The following is a 15,556-nucleotide window of genomic DNA, read 5'->3' on the forward strand; positions in this document are numbered from 1 at the left end:
CCTTTAGATTGTAAACACCCTGCACAAGGTCTCTACTGGTGTCTGACGATACCTATTGTAAAGCACTGCGCACAATTACATTGCTACATAAATAACTTCTCAGAAAAATGAATAATTGAAAAGGCACAGACATTTTTTTCAGCCAACTGGCTGATATAATTTGCGAGAAACTATATGAGAACAGAGTATTTCTGGTCTAGGGGGACAAAATTGCTGAAATGTATTTGTTAAAAATTCAGGAGTCCTGTAAAGAGAACCTATTAATAAGAACAGATATTTAAAAAACCAGCTGTAATACTACAGAAACAACCAGTGAGCCTGTTTACTAGATGGAATCAGACCTAATTGTATTTGTATCTTTAGAGCTGTATATTTCTGTAGTTCCCTCCCTACCAGTGGAACTGCTTCTTTAGTGCACTATGTAGAAGAAATCCTTATTTTTGAACTAAAGAGTTTTTTGATGGACTGAGGTTTATTTTCCCTTTAGTTTGCATGCTGCTGAAAGTGCTTGGCAGTTACTCTTCCACAATTGGGTTATTTTGTCATTTTCAGGTGCTATCATGATAACGGGTGGATGACATGTATAGGCACATTATCTGCTTTGACGGGGACACTGAGCCACAAGGGTTTCCCAAGGAGATAATGCCAGACAGTGTGAAAGATTTGTCACTCCCTAATTACACTGGCTCAGATGAAGAGCAATGGGTCTGGGGTTAAGACAATGACCTGTGAATCAGGATAGCTGGGTTCTGTCCCCAACACTATCACAGATTTCCTATATGACCAGGGCAAATCATTTAATTTCTCAGTGCCTTTGTTTTCCACTGGTAAAACTGGGGTAATAATAACACATCCTTTCTCTTACCTTTTGTCTGCCTAGTCTATTTGGATTGTAAGATCTTTGGGACAGGGAGTGTCTCTGTCTCCTGTTGTTTGGCACCTCCAGTGTTTAGGGAAACAGGACTTTATGAATTCTTTGTAAATAAACAACACTGCATCAGAAGTACCAGACTCCATCTTTCATTTTTCCTTCCAACTCCAATAACTCTGAAATTTGACTAGCTTCTCAGCTCAGCTCAATAATAATTTCCGTCAAAACACTTGTAACCTTGTTTCCATGGACTTCAGAAAAATTGTTTTCTTTAAATAATCCAAGGGAAAAAATCACCTGGAAGAATGCATAACATTATTCCTCATTGATGTCAGTGAGAGTTATGTGCTGGGAGAGGATACAAGAATCAAGTCCTATCAGAAAGTTTGTCCTATCTTATTGTTAAAGGAAAACTAGTGTAAGAGAAAATCTATTCTAATCACTGTGCAATGACTATCATTGTCTGGATACATCCAGTCAAGAAATATTTGAAATGAAACAGGAGGAGATGACATACTTTTGCAACATTAACAACTGACCCAGGGAATACACACACACCCAGGGATTGGGAAGGGTTAAACGAGTCTGCAAGATTTACACTTCACCCTGGGCTATTTACATCTAAATGGACGGTTCCAGCAGGGAAGAAGCCATTTTGGGGGCAAAGCAGGTAATGTTTCTGCAAAATGTTCAAAGGAACTTTTGCATTAAAATGTGTTAGAGGACATGAGATGGGAACAGAACTACTGACTCAGGAAGGCAGAGGTCCATTCAGTTCTACAGTATTTCCCAAACTTTTGAAAGCTACCTGTGATGGGGCATACAGGCCTGCACTGGCAAGGAGGGGGTTAAGAGGGTCTGGGGACCCAACTGACCCCCGCCATGCTACACCTACAGCAGATGTCAGGAGTGGAGAGTAGAGTTAAAAGGAGCAGGCCCAGCTCAGTTAGGAGCTGACCAGGAAGGAGAGCAGAGCTCCTTTTCTCTGTTGGTGAGAAAAGCCTGCTTCTAGCCAAGAGTCTGAGACAGCATGCTGCCTGGATGAGCCTCCCGCTGGATGGGATGATTGAGCTCAGGCAGACCAACTAAAGGGACTGACTGCTTGAAGTAGAAGGGTGGGGTCCTAGCAAAGACTCCTTGGATTACCCTGTTTTGAGTTCTTGGCATTCTTCTATTTTTGAACTTTAAATACTGCAGAAGAGGTAGGACCCAAGTGTGTCTTAGCTGGAGCCCTAAAACACCCCTACATGAGAGTGGACTCTGTGACAGGGTGAGTAGTGCCCTGTTGGGTCACAGCGGGCACTCTGGAGATGGGCGCTGTCACACTGCCTCTTTAGTAAAACGAACCCAGCTGCATCCCCCTCCTTCTACAAGCTGGTCATGTAGGGTTAAAGGCCTCCACATCTTAATGCACAAATCCTGCACACTCCGGGCCCCTATGTCAGGTAACGCTGGGGTACGCTTTCCTTTCCTTTCTTACATGCTGTGATGAGAAGTGAAACGGTTCATTATGTTGACATTTAAAGTACTATCACTGGCATCAGAGTTAGCAGCCATTGAAATGGATGGCACCTTCCTCATCTCAGAGCTCTTGGTAAACTGAGGCAGACACCCCTTCATTGGCTATGCATAGGTCACATTTGGAAGGTTTTCTTTGGAGTCATAACATGTGGAGCCTTACTTTTTTTTATTTTTAAATGAAAGCTGAGACCCTGGAGAGGAACTATGGGTTTGTCTGCGTGCTCCTCTCCTCCAGCCCTGACTTGGGAAACACTGTAGTACTGAAAGAAACTAGAACATGCAATTGTGGCACTCTGTACCTCAGAGTAGCACCCTGGCACCCCCATATTCACCGTGGTGATATGATTATGATATGTTTTGTACAAAGTATGCCTGGTGAGGTATCATTTTAAAAGTATTGACCTGCTGAACATTAATATCCTGTTGGATTGTATGTGCTATACTGTATGTGAAGTTATGAAGTTTTGCTATGTGTGTGTTACTGAAATATGTTGTGAGGTTGGGTACATCCACAACCAGCCTTTCAGGTACAACAATGGAGTAGCCAGACGGGCTGATGGCCCATTAAAGGGAATCCACTTTGCCAACAGCCATCCCAGAAGACTTCTCAGAGAGAGCAGATGGTCAATGGGGAATGCTTGACCTATGGGGGGCAGGCCCCCATGTCACAAGCATAGATCTTTCCAGCAAGCTGGAAGAAACTATAAAAGAGGGGAAGTGACATCATCACTTGACCTTTCTCCTCCCTCACCTACACTGGAAGCAACAAGAATGCTGGAAAGACAAAGACTTGAACCGAGGAGACTGGTCCCATGCTTAAAGGGGAAGCCTGTGTATTAAGAACTGTAACCCACCTGCAACATCCAGTGGGGTGAGAGAAACTGATTGATCCAAATACTGCCTAGTGTAATAAGGTTTAAGATTTAAACTGTGCACTTGGTAACTATCTCTGACCTTTTGTGCCTACCACTTGTAATCACTTAAAATCTATCTTTCTGTAGTTAATAAATCTATTTTATATTTTACCTAAAACAGTGTGTTTTGTTTGAAGTGCTTGGGAAATCCCAGTTCAGTTTACAAAGGTTAGTGTGTGTCCTCTCTACATAGAGGGAGGGGTGGACTGGGTAATGAACTTACACTGGTCAGGCTTCTGGGGTTGCAAAGCTGTGGAGCTGGGGGGAATTGGCTTGAGCGGCTCTGTTGTTGGTTCATGAGTGGCTGGGAGAAGCATTCATGTAACTCATTTGGGTGTGTCCCTGCCTGTGGAGTCTGTGTAAATGCAGTCCCTGTAACTTGTTAACAGTGAGAGGGATACCCCAGCTTGGTGGGACAGAGGGCTCAGCAGTCCCACAGTCCAGGTTGCACTCTGGAAATCCCATCACAGCAGTGGAAAGAGGATCTAATGTAGACAGGTTCAGAAATCATTTGGTAATAAGTGCAGTTCATGCCGAACACTGCGGAGTGCAATTGGCAGGGCTCCAGACACCTCAGAGGGCCTTGACATTGTGACCAAGAACTCTGGGATTCTGGTCTGCTGAGCCTGTGTCTATACTAACCTTTTTCCTCTAAAATTTCCCATCCTTTGTAACAGAGGTAGCACTGGGGGTAGCAATGGTGTCAGCTCTACTGTAAACACAGCTTCCATGGCCACCAGCATTTTAAGCACTTTGCTATCAAACCTGCTGGGAGCAGGCCTGTATGATAGGGGCCTTGAAACAAGGGTGGCCACATTGTGTCTGTGCTAGAGCTCCCCCTGCTGGTGGAGCTGAACCAGTGGCAGCAATGGTGGGAAGTCAGAGAGAGAGAGAGGGAGAGATGCTGTGAGAACCTGAAAATGAAGACAGGTTCTCTAAAGATGTGCCCATGTTCTGTGACTTATTTCTCCTGTAATTAAGGGTTAGGCCAACCTAGGGGAGGTTGGATGGAGTCTTAAACCTAGATATGTTTTATTTTGGTTAAGATATTTTTGGTCTGAGGCCTTGGCCTCCTCAGGATATTTCCTATAGTTTGTTCTTGGAGACAAGAAAAATAAATCTCTTGAATGATATTGATTGGCAGAATGGGCAAAACCATTCTTGGTGCACTCGCTCAGAAGTATACGGAAAACACATCACTAAGAGGGGTTTGCAAGATACTTGCTGTGGTCAATAAGTTGCATGAGAGGAAAGTGTGATAACGAGTTGGGATGAGAGGAACAGGAGACCACAGGTATCATTTAGGTGCAGCAGGTGACACAGGCTGCAGTGAACCCCAAATTCAGACAACCAGAGAAAGAAACATGGGGCGGGGGAAGCATGGAGATCTGCTAATTAGTTTCCTTATTTTTCTTGTTGAGATGAAAAGAAGGAGACATGCTAGCAGACAAGATGAGAGATGAGACCTTAAAGAAGCAGCTGCTCCAGAAACTATGCAAAGAAAGTATATTAATTATAAGAACCTCAAAGACCAACTGAGGGAAGTGTTAATGCAACACAAGCAGGCAGAGCAGTTAGCTAATGGGTCACAAGCTGTGTCTAGAAGCAGTGGGGTACATCACATACCTGAGACCCAGACACACACACTGTGCCTAGAAGTAGAATAGAGACAAGAACAGAGAGCTGGTCCAGAGAGAGGAAGAAGCCAGGTAACATGCAGGCAGTGACCGGAAAGGGGAAACCAGCCCCAGACCAGTTTAGAGAGAGCTCATAGCAGCGTGGTAGGTAAATTGCCAAAAACAGCCTTTTCCCCTCCCCCTCTTGTGAATGTGTTTAGCACTTCAGATAACCCAGACTCCTCTTCATATGTTAGTGTAATTTACATTTCACAGATAGACAAGGTGTTAGCAAGGGGAACGCTTCACTGAGAAATAGCTCTTCTCTGTGCTCATTCCGTTATGGAGCTTGTTCTCCATAGCTGAGCATTTTATTTTCCATTTTAAATGTTAACATCACTCATCACTTATTCAGGTGTTGAGACTGGAACTTTGGGATGCTGAGTAATTCTGAAAATCCAGTCCTGATGTTCTGCGTATAACTCACAGGGAGAGGCAGTGTGATCTACAAGACTGACCACAGGGCTGGGAGTCAGCCTTTCTTGAGTTCTAAGCTCTGCCCCTAGCTTGTCATGTGTCCTTGAAACAAATAATCTCACCACACATCAGTAATGTGGGCCTAATAATGCTTATGTTATGATCCCAGAGGGGTGCTGTGAGAGGTAATTAGGTAACATCTGTATGACACTTTATACATGTAAACCACTAAGTAGTGGACTCAATGAATCACCACATTAGGATCATGCTGTAATTACCTCCAATAGGGTGACTGAACAGCAAGTGTGAAAAATTGGGACAGTGGGTGGGGGGTAATAGGAGGTTATATAATAAAAAGACCCCAAAATTGGGACTGTCCCTATAAAATCGGGACATCTGGTCACCCTAACCTCTAATTAACACACACCTTCTACTGATTTCAATGGGAGTTCTACTCCACATAAAGGGCTGCATGTGGCTCATATTTTGGCATGATTGACAACTAAAAGGCCCAAAACTGAATAGCTATGATGTTACAGATCAGGATTAAGATTCATGGAGAGAGCATTATGGTGAAATTTGCAAAGCACCTTCTTATTCTGTGATTGATTTTGGCCATTGCTGTCTTCAGAAGCACTACATTTTGCCATAAATTAAAAAAAAGTTTAAAAAATGTACAAACAGATGAATTGTGAATGTTAACTGATGACAAATTAAAAGTTAGTGGGAATATGGGAGGATGTTACTAACTAGCTTAAATGGCAAAAGTTTCCACATATGAAATGATGCCAAAGTGAGTGGGTGACAACGGAGGTCCAAACGCCTGCAGAAAATAGTAATGTTAATATTACTTACCAAACATTTAAAATCATATTCCCCATTTAACCATAATCCTCCATTAATTGATTTCCACTGCAAATAAACTGGCAGAAAGAAATTAATGATTTTCAGCAGTCGTTGGACATTAGTGTGTATTATTCATGGATATGTTTTCTTTTCAAGATAGCTCCTGCTAGAGAGGTACTTCTATGGCCCCCATTCCTATAGTATACTCACATACAAAAAATCTATTTAAGTATCGTTGTCTCCATTTTACAGATGGGGCACTGAGCCACAGAGTGATTAAGGACCACAATGAATGCCTTAATCTCAGTGGTGAAGTCCTGTTGACGTCAGTGAGAAAACTTGGATGAGTAACTGCTCACTGTTGGTCATAGGCAGTGCACAAGCTGACACTAAGTGACTGTGCCCAAAGTCACACAAGAAGCCTGTGGTACAGCAGGGAATAGAACTTGGGGGTTCTGAACCCACCGCTAGGGGCTTAACCATAAGGCCATCCTTTCTCTAGTCAGAGAAATAAGAGAAATAAGTTGGTAAGGACTGTGTCTCTTCCTTTATATTTATTTAGTAAGAAAACATGATTAATAATCAAAGGGGCTTAGACCTTTGTGTTATTTGCAAAACTGAGTCCAGGATCATCCACTGGTGAAATGAGCAAAAAGGATGCACCATGTGCAATGATTGTCTCCAACAGGGCAAAAAGGAGGCAGTTTCGCCACTGCTGTACCACTCCCTCTGCTCCATGTGAAATTCCAGGAAGGAGGTAACGTTGCCTCTCTGGGTGTCTTCCAAGCAGCTACTGCCAGAGACAGGCAGCCCAGCTCCTGCAGGAGTAGGGTGAGTAGACAGCAGTCATGCCTGTAGTCATCCATGGCTCCTGACTCTTCCTAGTGACTCTCTAAGAGCTACAGAATTGGGAGGGGACAAGGTCTACAAAATCCCTGGCTCTCCAAATGCCTCCCACTAGAGTAAATAGTTTAAAGACAACTCTACATGGGATTTTACTGTAGGAAGGGGGAGATCTGATCCCGAGAAATTAAAATATGGAGAAAATCCTTGATCGCTGAGTCTCTGATCTCTTCAGAGAATATGGAAATAGGCTCAGATCTAGAACTGAGTGTACAGGCTCAAGGGTCCACAAGTGAGGACTGAGTCATAGTTTGTAGATAAATGGACACTTCAACTGCAGTCAGCTGGAAGTCTAGTTAGTTTTTTTAAAAAAAAATAGTTTAAAGTGGCATCTGATATTAGACCCGCCTCTGAATTTCTCTGCCATTTTCTGTGGTTTTACAATCACATATTTCTGGTTTTCACATTGAAATGATTGGGAGTTATATGGTTAAAATCTCCTTGTCAGTTTTGACAATCTCAACCAATCTCAAACTGAAATGATAGAAAATTCTGTTTGTCATCTCTACTGTAGTACTATTAGGTGTTATTTTAACTAGAGTAAGCACACTGAGCCAGACCCTCCGTTGGTGCAAATTCAATGGAGCTATGGCAATTTTCACCAACTGAGAATCAAGCTCAATATTTGTAGCCAAAGTGTGATATTTCTTAAGGTGACAGTTCCCCTTTTAATATATGTTCATTAAAAGAACATGATTGCACCTATTTATTGCACAAGAAATGCCATTACTAGAGAAATGGTTTGCTGTTTATTTCTACCTTGTACTTTAAAAGCATGCATGAACTGACCATGGCGTTGAAAGAGATACTTGGCAAAGCTATGAACTATATTGTAATCTTTATTATCAGCTATATAGTAACACAAAAGCAAAGTTTAATGGAAGAAAATACGAAAACAAAAACAAATACTGGCTATGGTGTGAATGGAAAAGTGTTTTCAGATTCCCTGAACACATTCCATGTTGGTTGGATGACATGACATTAAAACTGTTGGCACACTTGGAGCGAGGCTGCTTGTTTATAGTGAACTGAAATTCAGAACCATATTGTGTGAGCTGTGATAGCTGCTGAGAATTTGCAGGGCTGGTATTTTAAAAAATTTTTCCAGACCCATTTCTCCATCCTTTTATTTTCTTCTTCTAAAAAACAATAGTATCAACCTTCACTAGCCACACAAAAGTGCAGCAGTGCCACCAAATTTGTCAGCACAAGCAAATTCAGTGGCATAAAGTTGTGCTTAAAAACTACATGCCATTTTATTGTCCATTCACTGAAGATAGCCTTCCAAAAGACAGACCCCCTGATCAAGCTGGTGGGCTGTCAGTTGTGCTGGACCATACTAATGACTCGGGACTGCATCTCTTGGTCACTAGAGGCTGAGCAGAGGATGTCTCTTTGAAGTGATACTGTTGGACTCAAGTATGGGGCAAAGAAGGATTTTTGACTGAATCACTAACTGCAGCTGATTATGAGAGAAACTACTGACCTACCCGACTCACTGTTCTGCATGACATTTCTTAAAGTATATTCCATTTTTTTATTCATTGGGACTTTTTCTTGTGTTACTTGAATGAGAGAGTCTGGAAAAAAATAATTAAGTGTATCCCGAATGGCTAAAGATTGCTCAGCACAAATAGAAATCTGACAACTTTCCATTGTTTGTATAGTCTGAGAGGATGAAATGCTGTTAGCTAATCTTAAAACAAATTTGAATGCAAGATTTTTATGACTTAAGACGGTTTTTGGTTTTGGGTGGTTTTTTTTACATTGGAACTTTCCATCTCTAACAGCTACAATACTTGCTGTCCTGGGAAATATGTATATTTATTCTAATGTGCAAAGAGCTATAAAATACCTGTGTATGCACAGTCATAGTTGAGCCTGTGTATCAATATCTATGCGTGCAAGGCAATGCTATGCAGTTCATTATCAAGATCACATATACCTATCAGTGTAGAACTGCTCATTTTTCTGAGCTTTCATGCAGAAATAGATTATATGAAGAAGCTCTATTATAAGTAGGCTCTTTGTTTGGCGTTTCAGAGGAGCCCAAGTTGGAGCCTATATAAAGCAATTCACAACTAGGTGCAGGGCTGTAACCAGGGTGGGGCAAGTGGGGCAGCTGCCCAGGGTGCAAAGCCAGGGTGAGGGGCAGAAAAATGGGGCAGATGAAGAAAGGGTAGGCACTATAGCCCTGCAGTGGGACTGGGATCCTGTGGGTCCCATTACCATACCATGCCACCCTTACTTCTTCACTGCTGCTGGTGGTGGTGCTGCCTTCACAGCTGAGCATCTGGCCAGCAGCTGCCCTCAGAGCTGGGCGACTGGAGAGCAGTGGCTGCTAGCCAGGGCATTCATGTTGTTTGCAGGAGGAGGATTATATTTTTAATCCCACTCCTGTCCCGCCCTGCAATACCCACTCCCACATGCTCCCACATTGTTTGATGAAATTTTATCCCACTACTGGTATTATGGCAATGGGTCCTGTGGGTTTATAATTGGAGCTATCAGAAGACAGCGTTATATCAGGGTAGAGGTGTATCAGATTGGCAGTTAGTATAAATATATATCACAAATATGATGTTTAATTCTCTGAGCACACCTCCTCTATCATCAGACACGGCTTTCGTAGTGCTTCCACTACAGCCATGTGGATTTCAACTCCCCTGACAGCGAGCTGGAGACCTGGTGGCTTGGATCTGCACAAGGCCTAGCTGTAGCCAATGCTACAGTTTTTCACTCTCACACATACCAACATTTTAAGTTTTCACACAGAGGCCTTAAGTTTTCAAGTCCTTATACAGTGCACAGCAAGGTTGTCAGGGGGCTGGTTGAGTGCTCTGGGTTGACCGTGATGCTCCAGTATATAATGCCTAACAGTGAGAATCCGAAGGCTGCTCTGCCTAGAAGCTACAGTTCAGGGGTAGAGTCACCTAGAGGTGCACCTAGTGGCTACCCCTCCTAATAGCTACACTTTGGGTTTGCGTTGGCTGCTGGTGACACTGGAGAGGGCAGCGGAACCTGGGCCCACCCTACTTCACTGGGTTCTGACCCAGGGTCCTTCAAAACAATGGACCCTGACACAGGGTTCAGGTCTCAATACCCCCCAAAGCATTCCTGGGGTCGTTTCCTACTCTCGTTCCAGTCCCTCTGGCGTTGTCTCTGGGGTTGGACATGGGGTCCCACTTGTGCTCCCTCTGGTTTGTCTCTGGAGGCTCCTTTGCTGGCAACATCAAGTTGTCCCCTTTGGTTCCAACAGTTGGCTGGCTTCCTGCCATGCAGCTAGGAGGCTCACCCGCCGCAGTTGGGAGTCCCCGCAGCTTCCCAGCAGGAGGCTGCTGCATACAACTGCTCTTCTCCTCAGTTCGCCAGACTGAGCTGAGCTGCTCCCTTTTGAATGTTCTCTCCATTGGGAGCATGCCCAGCAGGGGCCAGGGGGCGTAGCTTCATGCCCAGAGCAGTTCATTAACCCTCGCCTCTCCAGTGAGGGATTGGTACACCCAGTCACAAGGACGCACCAGACTCTTGTACTCTATAACAGCTATGGTTGGAGGCTACACATGAGTGTTAGTAAGTTTAAGGAGTGGGGGGCCTTATCCAAAGCCCACTGAAATTAATAAGAAGCCTGCTACTGACTTCACTTCATTTCACACTCCTCTACACTGAGCAATAATAAATCTCAGTTGCTCTACAGGCTGCGTCCATACTCAGAAGGACAAAGGGTAAAAAAAAAAGTAGTGGGACAGGATGTTTCTAAGGAGACATGGGTTTAAGCATGGTCCTCATCCAACTAATGGGGAACTTGGCTATGAGGAACTGTTCCCCTTTCAAGTCTTTCTCCTGCTCTGAAACAAGAATAACTTGACAGCTGATGTTCATTAATAAATATATTGAATAGCATTAGTTTGAAAAACAGATTCCACATTAACATTACTTTTTGAGATCCATCAGTTACCTATTTTTAATCTATTTAATATGTCCTACATTGATTTTTTCTAGTTCTAAATTTTTAAATCAGAATGTCATGTGCTAAATCAAAGACCTTATAGAAATCTTAAGTATAGTAGGTCAACAGTTATCTTTATCAACCAAGCTTGTAACCTCATCAAAAATAGCATCAATTTTCTTTGTCAAGAACTAATTTTCATAAAACCATCTTGATTGCCATTAATTTTGCTTTCATCCTTTATTTCTTTAATGACTGCTGCAGCTTTTCCATGATTTTGCCAGTGTCATGCTAACGAGCCTAAAGTTACCCATGACATCCTGTTTACCCTTTTTAACTATTGCCCCAATGTTAACATTTCACTTGTGCTTATGCATGCAATACTCCATACCTGCACTGTGTTGAATCAGGTACGGTCAGAATTACCAGCTTCTGCCTACAGATGCCTTTTGGGTATGGCAAAAGTGCACATGTACATTTTATAAATATAGCGGAGCGAGTCAATTTTGAAAACGTAGGTTTCGTTGGACCCACTGGCTTGTCTCTCTTTCTTTATGTTGTCACTGGCACTGGGCAGCACATTTTGATGAATATGTACATTAGTTAATATCGTACAGGTAAATGTAGGTCATCTGGGGCAATGAAAAAACTCATTGATCAAGCATATAATCCTAGTTCAGGACTGATAGCCCTGGTATGACAAGGTGGGTCTCGGTTTATAGAAAACCTAGAGAAAAATTGTAGTTAGTTTTTAGTCAATATAGATGCTTTATGAAACACATCAATTTCAATTTGGTAGCATGACAAGATAAAAAGTTGATATGCGATGGCACCCTAAGCAAATGAATCTAACATTGCTACATAGCAACAAGCCTAGAATTGTAAATGTAATGAACTACTGAAATTGTCTATTTACTGAAGTTTGTACTCTAAAATTACAAGCCATCAAAGCAGCCTATTCTCACTGAATCCAGCCACCCTGATATTCACATCGTTCCCATTCAGTCCATCTGGGCTGCTAAGATTATCTTCCTCACCTGTTGATCTTTCTCCCTCCATCCTTTTGTATCACTTCACTGATTCCATTTAGCCCATTTCTTCCTATTTAAACTTCTTGTCCTTGCCTGAATGGTACTCCACCATGCTGCTCTGTCTTGCATCTCTGATCACATGTCCTCTGCCACAGATGCCAGTTTTGAGGTCGCATTGTCTCCTCCCTGTCTGGTCTTCAGGCACATGGAATGCCCTTCCTGTCCCAGTTCGCCAAGCCACCTCCTTCTTCTCATTCAAAGTCATTCCTGAAAACTCACTTTTTCTGCAGTTCTCTAGATGAAATAAGTTAATAATAATTTTTAAAATATAGTCTCCGGTAAGATAGATAGTGCATTTTGTCACTTGTGTGATTGTTTTCAGATTGTAAACTCATTGGGAATGATAAGATCTGTACTTTCTTCCATAACTTTAATCAAACAAAAGTTCATGGCTCAATACATGGGTAACTGGGTGAATTTTATTGGCCTGTGATGTGCAGGAGGTCAGACTAGATCATTTAATGGTCTCTTCTGGTCTTAAACTCTGTGAATCTGTGTATCGTACAAAGGCCCAAAGATTTGCAAAATCTTTCCTCTGCATCATTCAAACCACTCCCAAGCACCCCTTTCTGCAGCATCGCCCACAAAAGAGAAAGTACTTCAGAAACAAACTAACAAAATGTGTCAGTCATTGTCCCTTTTGTATCACTGTATCTAGTTTGTGTTTTCTGGGAAAAGGACCTTAGTGGTTGTATAACAACTAGTGCCTTATGGACATTGTTACAATGTATATAATACATATAATTAAGGCCCTACTTGAAATGTGGGATGATTGTCAAATAATTGCAGCTGAGTTGCAGACAAGACATGGAAAATCGCGGAAAAGTAATAATGGACCGTTAGTAATTGCTGTAATTTGGACAAGCCAGAAAAGACCTATTTGTTTAAGAAAAATTTGCTGGAACAATATAAACGCTCAAGTGTTATGTTATGCATGTACATTTTTCTGATAGCCAGACAGTTTGCTGCAACTATATTACAGTAATTAATGTGCAGGGCTGAGAGCAGGTGCCCCACCATCCACAGGGCGGACAGTCCCAGCCGCAGCCACTATCAGCATGGATAAATGGGATTCTGCTGTACGAATGGGGAGGAAGGGGTGTGTTGCAAATCTAAAAATGTATGCAAAATTGTGACCTGTGCAAAGTAAGCTAATTGAATCCAAAACTGGGGTGGAAGCCTAATATTGTGGGAACCACAATTTCCGCAATATCACAAATTAAGTAGGGACTTTATATATATATATATTATTATATACTAATAATGTGGGCAGGGTCTGTTCTTTTGTGACTTGTATGCATCAGATTCAAAACTATCCATATATAAAACCTTCTCATATGGGTGGGAAAGTAGGGATTATCATTTTTTCAAATAACACTTATCTGTCGTTGTGACACATTTTTTTATTTTTAAAGCTACCTACCTTAAGAACCTCGTCATAGTTCTGGCAGTGACTGCAGTGATTTGACTCAAGTCTCATTAGCAGCAATGTTTTGCCATTAAGCCTCACTTGCCTTTTTCTTTCCCCAACTTCTTCAAAAAGCATGAGCTATGGGATATTTTCAAAATGTCAATGCAGTGGGTTGTTGATTTTGAGAACGTCAGTAAAATCTAGCTTTTGAGATATGTATAGGGTCCCCATAACTGTAGTAGCTGAGCACCTAACAGCCTTTACTGTATTCATCCACACATAGGGTGACCAGACAGCAAGTGTGAAAAATCAGGACGGGGGTGTGGAGTAATAGGAGCCTATATAAGAAAAAGACCTCAAAATTTGGACTGTCCCTACAAAATCAGGACATCTGGTCACCCTATCCACACACCACCCCTGTAAGGTAAAGAAATGCTATTATCCACATTTTACAAATAGAGAACTGAGGCCCAGAGAGCAGAAGGCACAGATTTTTTAAAGGTGTTTAGGTGTTGCTCTGCTCAGCATTGCAATGTCTCACTGACTTAGGATTCTAAGGGCCCTTTTGAAAACGAGACTTGGGGCTTGTCTGCACCAACATTTAGTTTGTGGCAAGCTGGGGTGTGAATCTATCCCCACTAGCCTGCCATGCCCTGTCCATGTGGCTCTAGCTCAGTGAGGGGTAACCCGCGGCCCGTGGGCTGCACACGGCCTGTCAGGGTGATCCGCTGGCGGGCCGCGAGACAGTTTGTTTACATTGACCATCCACAGACACAGCCACCCACCACTCCCAGTGGCTGCAGTTGCTGGTCGCCACTTCCCACAGCTCACATTGGCCGGGAACAGCAAACCGTGGCCACTGGGACGGCCGTGCCTGCAGATGGCCAGTGTAAACAACCTGTCTCATGGCCCACCAACGGATCACCCTGACGGGCTGTGTGCAGCCCACGGGCCGCAGGTTGCCCACCACTGAGCTAGATCCACATGGACAGGGCATGGCAGGCTAGTGGGGACAGATTCACACCCCAGCTTGCCACAAACTAAATGTTGGTGCAGACAAGCCCGAAGCCTCGTTTTCAAAAGTGACTTAGGCACTTAAGAACCCGACGCTCTTTGAAAATCTTAGGTTAAATACTAAACCAGAACAAAAACAGTCCCTGAATGCTGGATCAAATGGAATTTGATACATGAGGTAAGATAGCAGTGGAGAGAGACAGCTGCCAAAGCAGGACAAAAACATAACTGGCCATTTCAACTGCAGTAGTTTCTCCTCTTCATTGCTCTTCATGCTAGCAGCTGTAACTTCTTTTTTTGGTGTCCTAAGAATTAATACTGTGCTTCTTTGCATTTTCTGAACTCTTTTTAAGGACAAGATGGCATTCATACACATATGGCTCCTTTTCATATGTGCTATAATGATGTTGTCATTACTATATGCTATGTGCACTTTCCCCGTTTTTGTAGAAGATATTGCTCTTCTGCTGGGTGGGGTTTAAACTTAATCTTCAGAGGCAAATCCAAGTGAACAGGTAATCATTCTCATGTGGTTGCCAATCAGTGCTAATGGCCAGAGAGTGTAAGTACCGAGGCAGAGGACAATTTAATTCTGCTGCCAACTCATTCAGATTTCCCCTATGGACTTGGCTACAGTATAAAATATTCTCTTGTGGTCACCTCCCTGAAAGGATTTTGTCAAAATTATGTCAGAATGGAGTCTCTTTTCTGGTCCAGATAGCTGTACCAAAGCGTTAAGTGTTATTTGGAAAAGCCTAGGTAAATTTCAAATTGTAATATTCTGCATGGAGGCCTTCCATATCAGCTGCATAACTGACCATAATAGGAAGATAGTTTACAGATCCTCTGTGATATATTTAATTGACTTGGTGTCACATTATTCTTGTAATATCTAGATGCTCTTTGTAGAATGTTTGCAAGACCTGCCATCCTAGATAAATGCTCA

This window comes from Mauremys reevesii, linkage group 2 (assembly GCF_016161935.1).
Source record: "Mauremys reevesii isolate NIE-2019 linkage group 2, ASM1616193v1, whole genome shotgun sequence".
Classification (NCBI taxonomy): domain Eukaryota; kingdom Metazoa; phylum Chordata; order Testudines; family Geoemydidae; genus Mauremys; species Mauremys reevesii.